Genomic DNA, 9,836 nt, shown 5'->3' with positions numbered 1-9,836 from the left:
TGGCCTAGATGTATCTTCTGCCGATAGCACCCATTTCTTCGATACCAAACCCAAGGCCAAGGTAGAAACTCGTGCTATCGGCGGTTGGTCAGGGTACATCCAGAAATACAGCCGAACAAGCCCTGTCAACATAAAAGAGCAGACCTGCTTCTTGAACATGTGGTTAGATAAGTTCGTTTTTTGCGGCCGATCAGCAGGACCAACCTCCGTTTACCTAGCAGCAGCAGAAAATCTGGCCAATGGTGGCCGATTCCCCCTCGGCCGATACCTGCTCGGAGCAGCCTATCACCTCCTCCACCAAGTAACGAGGAAACTCCTACTCGGCCAGTCTATCGGTAACTTAGGAGGTCCTTGGTGGTTCATCAACATGTGGCTCAGCCTCCACATGCACAAGCGCCTTGAGTTCGACCTCTTTGCACAGCGCTTTCCAAGGGACATAGCCGAGGACTATGTACTGGATGAAGAAGAATCGGCAACACACCCTCCCTTGAACTTCGGTGAAGCTGTCATAGTTCTGCCTGGTACAGGGGGTAATCCAGATCAAGTTAGCCGATTCTTCCAAACCTTGTACGAAGGTTTGGCCAGAGATGAGCGAGCATGGTTGGCTTATGATGACCCAGACACTATGTTTCCTCTAGTTTTCAACCCGTTCAACGATGCTCTTGACAAGGACAACGAAGTAATGATGGCATTGGTGACTCCCAGAGTCATACCGGTGACCTTCTTTGGTAGTGGGAAAACCTCCCCCCAGACTTATGAGTTCTACAATCCATTGGCACTAGCTCATCAGTTAGCTTTCGGCCAGCTGCCGATTGCACTCTGTTATGCCGATGTGATAAAGCCCAGGGAAACCATCACCAGCCTCCTTGAATGGATTCGAGTAGCCCAACTGCCATCGGGTGCCGATACAGACGTAGACTTATCGGAGTGGGTTCCAGCCGCCTTCATCACTCAAGCGTACAAGCAGTGGTGGGCAGAATGGAAGGAGCATCTATTCTACAAATCGGCCCTCACGTACCGTGGTATGATCGATCCCGAGTACAAAGTCCCCAATGATACTGTAAGTGTCTTTAAACCGATGTTTCAATTCTCCCAATTTCATTTCCATCGGTGATTTACTTTTGTACCGTTTTGCAGGTTGATAACACCCCTCCATCGGTCAGTAGAAGTGGCAAGCCGATTGATCTGTTTGCATCAGGTCCCATCTCTTCAATCGGCCACAACGCTCCTACCCTGGCCGCCATCGTGCATCGAGGCATACGCCTCAAGAAAGTTACCACCAGGAGAACTCAGACATCACCATCGGTAGCTGCTTCCACTCTAGCACAGGCTTTCAAGGTAATTGCCAAACCTCTTCATTTATACCGATCTTCCTTTTACATCTGCTACATTGGTACTCACAAATTTTCTTTTCTGTATCAGCAAACCAGTGCATCGACAAGGACCAAAAGCAAAGGTGCCGATGCCCCCCAATCCAGCTAGCAAAAGAGAAAGGGTGCCAAGAGTACCAGAGCACAGGCGAAGCGCCAGAGAGTAGCAACTCCTCCTCCTCCTCTGGTATCTCCCATTCCGGTGGAATCCTCTCCTTCTCCCCCAGAAACAGAGACTCAGCAAGTACCATCTCCTCCTCAACCGCAAGAAGCACCACAAGCGGAAGAACCCCAGCTAGAAGAACCCCAATTAGAAGCACCCCAGCCAGAAGACACATCAGCCGAGGTAGGCGAGCAAACTACCGATCCGGCAGGTTCAATCATATCATCGGTAGTTTCTTCAATCCAGACAAGCATCGTCCCTCCTCAAGGTAACACACTTTTATAACATTACTGTCGATGAACTTATTCTTTTTTGGCCTTATAACCCCTTCTGTTAACTTTCAGCTGACGTAGTTCCATCGGCAACTCTGGCCGATCAACCCGTGGCTTCATCGGCATTTTCCAGTCAAAGGCGAGAGATTGCCTTGAAGCAAGTAAGCCATCCAATCTCCATCAGTATTATTTGCCGATGCTCTAACCATAGAATGACTCACTTTGTTTTCCTTTTCAGGAACAGGATTCTCCCAACAGCCTATTTTCCTTTGCCATTGACATCTCTCAAGATGAAGGTGAGGAAGCAAGTTCCTCCCGGGCAGTTGGGATCGCATCGGCAGAGATCAGGGCAAAGTTGGAAGAACTGTCGGCTCTCCTCCATCAAGACACGGCTCAACTGGTCGATAACTCTGACCTGGCCAAGGCTCTGTTCAAAACCCTCAGAGGCCAGATTCCTACCGATGCTGAAGAAATCCTCTTCCAGGCCGCACATCTGGAGAGTCGTCAGCTGCAGTATCAGAAAGCTGCCCAACGCCTTGCCGATAGAGCTGCTCAGACCCAACTTTCTGAGGAGATGATGAAAGAAAAGCTCCTGACCGATGAGAAGCACAAGAACATCGGCATTCTGAAATCCTTTGGAGACACACTGAAGCAGAAGATCTCTGACCTATCGGCAAAACGAGAAGCCCTATTGGCAGAACTCAAGCAAGTGGAGGATGCCCTATCCCAAGCCCAACAGGAAGAGAATCAATTGCCAGAAACCATCAGACTCCTTGAGCAAGAGTGAAATGCCCATGGTCGCAAAGCATTGTAGCTGAAGAAGTTGAAGCCGATAGAAGGTTCTGCTGATGAAGACATTAAAGAAATAGAAGCAGCCAACCAAATCCGCCTACGTGCCATATCGGCCATCGAAGCGCTGCTAAACATATGAGCCCTTCATCGGCAAGATACTTGCTTCTCTCTGCTTCCCAGCCTTCTTGACGTTTAGTCTAGCCGATAGGATTGTTATCGGCATCTTTTGAAACATTAAATCCGGCCCCAGATACATTTTAATCCAGCCAATAGGAGTGTTATCGGCATTTAAACTTTTATGCATCGACCCATATGCTGGGGTAGTACTTCTTTAAATATTTGCCATTTAATGCTCTGGGAAATTCAACTCCTTCGAGAGTTTCTAAAATGTAGGCGTTACCAGGAGCCGATCGACTTATCCGATAGGGACCCTCCCAATTAGGAGACCACTTTCCAAACTTTGAACTTTTAGTCCCGATCGGTAAAATTAATTTCCACACTAAGTCTCCATCGGCAAACTCCTTAGCCTTCACTTTCTTGTCATACCATCTAGCAACTCTCTTCTTATTTTCTTCTATACTCATTAAAGCCTTTAACCGATGTCCTGCTAGATCATCTAACTCATCGGTCATCAAAGTGGCATAATCATCGGCAGCCAATTGATCTTGAAAAGATAGTCGCCTAGATCCAGCCTTAATTTCCCAAGGCAACACTGCATCATGTCCATACACCAACTGATAGGGTAAAACCTTGGTTGATCCATGACAAGCCATTCGATAGGACCATAATGCTTCATTTAACAATGTGTGCCACCGCTTAGGATTTTCTTCAATTTTTCGTTTGATAAGCTTGATAATTCCTTTGTTAGACGCCTCGGCCTGCCCATTAGCTTGAGCATAGTAAGGAGAAGAGTTTAACACTTTAATCCCCATACCGATTGCGAATTCATCAAACTCCCCTGATGTGAACATAGTGCCCTGATCGGTAGTAATTGTTTGAGGAATCCCAAATCGGTAAATGATATGCTCTTTCACAAAATCAATCATATTGGCCGATGTGACTTTTTTCAAAGGAATAGCTTCAACCCATTTAGTGAAATAATCGGTGGCAACTACAATAAACTTATGCCCCTTGCTAGATGGTGGATAAATCTGGCCGATCAAATCAATAACCCATCCTCGGAACGGCCAAGGCTTTATAATAGGATTCATAGCCGATGCAGGCGCCCTTTGAATATTACCAAACTTTTGACACCCTTGACACCCTTTGAAATATTTACAGCAATCCTCAAGTATAGTCGGCCAATAATATCCCTTCCTCCTAATCATCCACTTCATCTTGAAAGCGGACTGATGTGCTCCACATACCCCTTCATGGATTTCTCCCATCAAACTTCTAGCTTCATCATCACCCAAGCATCGGAGAAGAATCCCATCAATAGTTCGATAGTACAATTCATCTTCGAGGAGCACATACTTGGTGGCTTGAAACTGAACTCACCTTTCAACTCTCTTAGATGGATCTTTCAAATAATCAACGATTTCTTTTCTCCAATCATCGGCACCAATCGCCGATATTGCATCAATCATAGGCTGATATCCCGAGGCATGCTGAGCCAACCGATTGGCCTCTTCATTATGCAATCGAGGAACATACTCTAATCGGAAATCCTTGAATTCCTTCAATAATTGCATACTCTGCTCGTAATAAGTTATGAGAACTTCACTTCGGCATTCATAGCTTCTAGCCAATTGATTTATAACCAACATAGAATCTTCGAAGACCTCAACAGCATCAGCATGAACTTCCCTCAACAATTCCAATCCCTTTATTAAAGCTTGATACTCAGCCTGATTATTCGTCGACGTGGCAACAATCGGCAAGGAAAACTCATACCTCCTCCCCCGAGGGGAAATTAATACTATACCGATTCCTGCCCCCCGGTCACATGTGGATCCATCAAAGAACAACGTCCAAGGTACAATTTCCAAAGCCTCCACTGTACCGCAATGTTGAGTTACAAAATTGGCCATAATCTGCCCTTTAACTGCCTTAGCCGATTCATAACGCAGATCGAACTCCGACAGCGCCAAAATCCATTTACCGATCCTGCCACTCATAATCGGCATGGACAGCATGTACCGGACCACATCATCCTTGCAAATAACAGTGCATTCGGCCGATAACAAGTAGTGCCTTAACTTGATACAAGAGAAAAATAAGCACAAGCACAGTTTCTCAATAGCCGAATACCTGGTCTCAGCATCAATCAACCTCCTGCTTAAATAATAAATTACACGCTCCTTTCCTTCAAACTCTTGAATTAAAGCCGAACCGATGACCATCCCATCGGTAGACAAATACAATCTGAAGGGCTTCCCTTGCTGAGGTGGAATTAGAACTGGAGGATTCACTAAATAATTCTTGATTTCATCCAGAGCCAACTACTGTTCCTTTCCCCAAACAAACTCTTGATCGGCCTTTAGCTTAAGAAGAGGACTGAAAGCACGAATTTTACCAGACAAATTAGATATAAACCTTCTGATAAAATTTACCTTGCCGATCAAGGACTGGAGCTCGGTCTTGTTGGTAGGGGCCACTATCTTATTAATGGCATCAATAGATCTTCGACTAATTTCAATCCCCCGTTGGTGCACCATGAAACCAAGAAATTGTCCTGCCGATACACCAAATGCACACTTATTGGGATTCATTTTCAAACCATGCTTCCTTGTGCATTCCAACACCTTTCGCAAATCGGCAAGATGCTTTGTGAAATCTCCAGACTTAACCACCATATCATCAATATAAATTTCCACCAGCTTGCCGATGAACTCATGAAATATAAAATTCATGGCCCTTTGATAAGTAGCACCAGCATTCTTTAAACCAAAGGTCATAACTATCCATTCAAACAATCCAACATGACCAGGGCATCTGAATGCGGTCTTTGGAATATCTTCTTCAGCCATGAATATTTGATTGTATCCTGCATTGCCATCCATAAAGCTAATAACCCGATGCCCAGCCACGGCGTCAACTAGCAGATCGGCAACTGGCATTGGGTATCCATCCATCGGCGTAGCTTTATTGAGATTCCTAAAATCAATGCAGACCCGAAGCTTCCCGTTCTTCTTGTAGACCGGAACAACATTGGAAATCCATTCGGCATACCGACACTGCCGAATAAACTTGGCTTCAATAAGTTTGGTGATTTCGGCCTTAATATCAGGGAGGATATTAGGATTACATCGGCGAGCCGGCTGCTGATGTGGCCAAAATCCAGACTTGATAGGTAACCGATGTTCAACAATTGATCGGTCCAAACCAGGCATCTCAGTATAATCCCAAGCAAAGCAATCTCTATATTCCTTTAACAAATTGGTTAATTGTTGCTTACACTCAGAATCTAATTTAGCACTAATAAAAGTGGGTCTAGGCTTATTACCACTACATATATCTACCTCTACTAGATCATCGGCCGATGTGAATCCCTGGCCTAATTTTCCATCATCGGCGAACCTATCCATTAAAAAGCATCCTCAGAACCGACTGCTTGGATCGGTGGAATTTCATAATCGGCAACCTTGAGGAAATCCTTTTCCCAAGCTTCTCCTGAAATACACCTAGTCCTTTCATAGGTGTCTGCTTTCGCCGATGCAATAACATATGAAGAGTCTCCCGGGACAATTTCAATCTTGTCACCCACCCACTAGACCAAGCACTGGTGCATTGTAGATGGGATGCAGCAATTGGCATGAATCCAATCTCTTCCTAGCAGAAGATTGTAAGCCCCTTTTCCACTGATCACAAAGAAGGTCGTCGGCAAGGTTTTGCTACTGATGGTCAATTCTACGCAGATAGCTCCTTTAACTGGGGATACATTGCCCTCGAAGTCCTTGAGCATCATATCGGTCTTGGTCAGGTCCTGATCTCCTTTTCCAAGCTTCCGATACACTGTATATGGCATGATATTGGTAGCAGCCCCACCATCAATTAAAATCTTGGTCATCGGCTGACCATCAACCCTTCCTTTGACAAACAGAGCCTTAAGATGTTGCCTTTCATCATCGGCAGGCTTCTCGAAGATGGCTGTCATCGGATCTAGAGCTAACTGAGCTATCTGATCAGAAAACTCTAACTCATCATCACTGGATGGCGCAAGGAACTCCATCGGCAACATAAAGACCATGTTGACATCTGCCGATGGACCTTCCCCCTTGGGATCTGATTGCTGCTGATCCCCAGACTGGCCAGAGTTCTCGCCCTTGCTTAACCCTTCTCGCCGTTCACGCTGCAGTCTTCTCTTCTGTGTCCTGGTCAACCCCTCTAAACATAAATGGAGGAAGTTGCTGCTGCCTTGCCGCTGGGCGACGATTTTCCCTTGACTCCATCCGATACGTATTGGCATCCCTGCAAAATATGAACTCGTCGGGAACCCGTGCATTAGCCATTTCTTCAAGTTCTTCCTGGTTCCTGGGAAAATATCCAACACGATCGCCAAGCTTGTCGTGCACACTGAGCCTGCCCCCCAGCCGATCGTGAACGGATGCTCTTCCTCTAATCGGCCCATTAGATCGCCGATTATCGTCGTGATAGCGTCGATCGGACCTATACCGATCATAACCGTTGCACTCAGGACAATCTCTGACAGTGGGAAGCTTGATATTCTCCTCCCAACAATGGATGAAGAACGGGCAATTCCAGTGATCCCTATGCCGATTCCACTCCTGTCGGCGTCTTTCTTCTTCCCGACGATAATCTTCCTGCTGGCGCCGATATCGATCCTCACGCTGCTGCCAAGTTTCCCGAGGTCTTCTGTGAGTTATAACGATACCAGATCGGGGAGGCCTTCTTGAGCTAGTTCCTTCCTGGATCAAGCCCCTTCCTCTCGCGTCGGCAGTAGTGACCTGATGCTGAGGATCCACCGATGCACTTCTTTCGGCTGCTTCTGATGTTAAGACCTTAGCCTTTCCCTTAGCATCCAACATGTTCGTTGGGAAAGGATGTTGATCGATCTTCATTGGCTTCTGGGTTTTGGAACTGTCAAATTTGATTCTTCCAGACTCTATAGCCGATTGCAGTTGCTGTCTGAAAACCTTGCACTCATTAGTGTCGTGAGAAGTTGCATTGTGCCACTTGCAATATTTCATCCTTTTTAATTCTTCAGTCGATGGGATCACGTGATTAGGTGACAGCTTGATCTGACCTTCCTGAAGTAGAAAGTCCAATATCCTATCGGCCTTAGCAGTGTCAAACGCGAACTTCTCTGGTTCTTTATGTCCAAAAGGACAAGACATCGGCTTCTTATTTTTCACCCATTCTGCCAAGCCGATGACTGGTTCTTCGTCAGAGTCTGAGCTTGCCGCTTCATCCACAAATGATACCTTTTTATTCCATGCTCTCTTGGGTTCAAACGGCTTGATGTGTTGATCAGAGATTCTCTGCACCAGATGACTTAAGCTTTCAAACTCCTGAGATGCATATTTGTCCCTTATGTGCGGCAATAAACCCTGGAAGGCCAAATCGGCTAGCTGCCGATCATCCAGAACCAGACTATAGCATTTGTTCTTGACTTCCCGTATCCTCTGCACAAAACTTTCAACCGATTCATCATTGCGCTGTCTCAATTTGACCAAATCGGTGATCTTCTTCTCATGGACCCCAGAAAAGAAGTATTTGTGGAATTGTTTCTCCAGATCGGCCCAAGTAATCACTGAATTGGGAGGTAATGATATAAACCAGGTGAAAGCCGATCCAGACAACGACGATGAGAATAAGCGAACCCTTAACTCGTCCCTGTTACCAGCTTCACTGCATTGAATGATGAACCTGTTGACGTGCTCCATGGTCGACGTGTCATCTTGCCCAGAGAACTTAGTAAAATCCGGTACCTTGTACCGATTTGGAAGCGGGATCAAATCATATGCGGGAGGATACGGTGTCCGATAAGAGTAAGTGTTGACTTTGGGTTTTATCCCAAATTGGTCCCTCATTACTTCAGCAATCTTATCGGCCCAATAAGCATCGGCATCTTGCCGATGAGGTGGTTGCGGATCTGGCACCTGCTGGTAAGCTTCCACGTATCTATGCGGTGCGCGATCTGCATGGAACATTGGGTTAATCATTTGGCCCCCAATCTGCGGACCACCAAGCTGTTGCCCACCAATCTGCTGCCCGAGATTCATTGGTTGGTTAGGGATTCCGTGATTCTGGAACCCGGGATAGATCTATCCTTGCTGGAACCCGGTAGCTTGATGACTATGTTGGGGTGTTTGTGGAAAGACTTGCTACCCAAGCCATCCAGTATTGGCATTCATCGGCATAGGTCCTGCCGATGACTGATAATTGGGCATTATCATTGAATTGACATACCCTGGTTGAGTCATAGACCTCTGTTGCACCAGCATTGAGTCTGCCGATGCGTTAGGCATCTGGAACGTTGGAGCTTGAGAATTCCCAGTGTAAGGTCTTGCAGTAGTAGTTGTAGTATACTGGGGACTCTGGTTCATCGGCATATTTGGGGGTGCCGATGCCATAGGACCTTTACCTCTCATATCAGTTGCCTGAGACGTGCCAGGTGTCTTCAAGTATTCTAGGGGCATACCATAACCCCACCAGTTGGGAGGAGGTACCAGGCCTGACATCGCCGATGCCAATAGATCCGTGGTGAGTCTAATCTGCTCATCTGAAGTCGGTGGATTTGTTGTCATCAGCATAGATTGTGCATTAGTAATTCCCAACGTACTTGGAGGAACGGTAGTTTGTGCACCCGCAGCGGCTGTAGCAGCCGATGGAGCCGTGACCATCGGTGACCCTGGCTGATGATGAGAGGGGCCCACATAATCTGGTGGTAATTGTCCTTCCTTGAAGGTTCTGGCCATGACATTGAAAACCGTATTGGACAGTACACCAGCTTGGTTGATCAAAGCATGGTTGATAGCACTGTCAACCATCTCTTGAAGTTTACCAGGATTGGCTTCAAAAGTAACCTGCCGAGGTGCCGGTAGTGCATCCTTCTGGATCACTTCGCCGCTCCTGTTCATGCTGAAGGACTTTAGGCATTGTTGCTTGTAATCCTCCATGGCTTTAGCAATAGCTTGCTTCTGCTCATCCTTGAGATTGGCTTCCGTCACGGGGATGACGTTCTCCTGATCAAACTCAGAAGTCGACATGTTGACCTTGATCTTGAATCTGTCCCACTGGGCGTGCCAAAAGATGTGTTGGTGCAAAAGCGGA

The sequence above is a fragment of the Sorghum bicolor genome, unplaced genomic scaffold (genome assembly GCF_000003195.3).
Source record: "Sorghum bicolor cultivar BTx623 unplaced genomic scaffold, Sorghum_bicolor_NCBIv3 super_22, whole genome shotgun sequence".
NCBI lineage: Eukaryota > Viridiplantae > Streptophyta > Magnoliopsida > Poales > Poaceae > Sorghum > Sorghum bicolor.
Note: the sequence above shows the minus strand (reverse complement) of the source record.